This window comes from Phalaenopsis equestris, unplaced genomic scaffold, assembly GCF_001263595.1.
Source record: "Phalaenopsis equestris unplaced genomic scaffold, ASM126359v1 Scaffold001032, whole genome shotgun sequence".
Taxonomy (NCBI): domain Eukaryota; kingdom Viridiplantae; phylum Streptophyta; class Magnoliopsida; order Asparagales; family Orchidaceae; genus Phalaenopsis; species Phalaenopsis equestris.
The window spans coordinates 296768-297234 of NW_018165471.1; positions in this window are offsets into that span (position 1 = coordinate 296768).

Sequence of the window (467 nt, forward strand, 5' to 3'; positions counted from 1 at the left end):
CCTTCAATCTGTATGCACAGAATTATATTAGATGAGAAATATAAACCAAGAGTTGATCCATAAATGAGATTAAATGCTAGGATGAAAGAAATAGTTAAGAAGAAAATTTTGAAATGGTTAGACACTAAAAGTACATATCTTATTTTAGATAGTGCGTGGGTAAGTCCAATTCACTGTGTACCTAAGAAAGGAGGAGTGACTATTGAAACAAAAGAAAATAATGAATTAATACCTATCAGACAAGTTACTGGGTGGCGTATTTGCATTGATTATAGAAAACTAAACACTACCATCAGAAAAGATCACTTCCCTTTAACCTTTTTAGATCAAATAGTAGATAGACTTGGTGGGCACAAACATTTTTATTTTTTAGATGGATATACCGGTTACCATCAAATTCATATTGCTCTTGAGGATCAAGAAAAGACAACATTTACTAGTCCTTTTGGAACTTTTGCTTTTCAAAG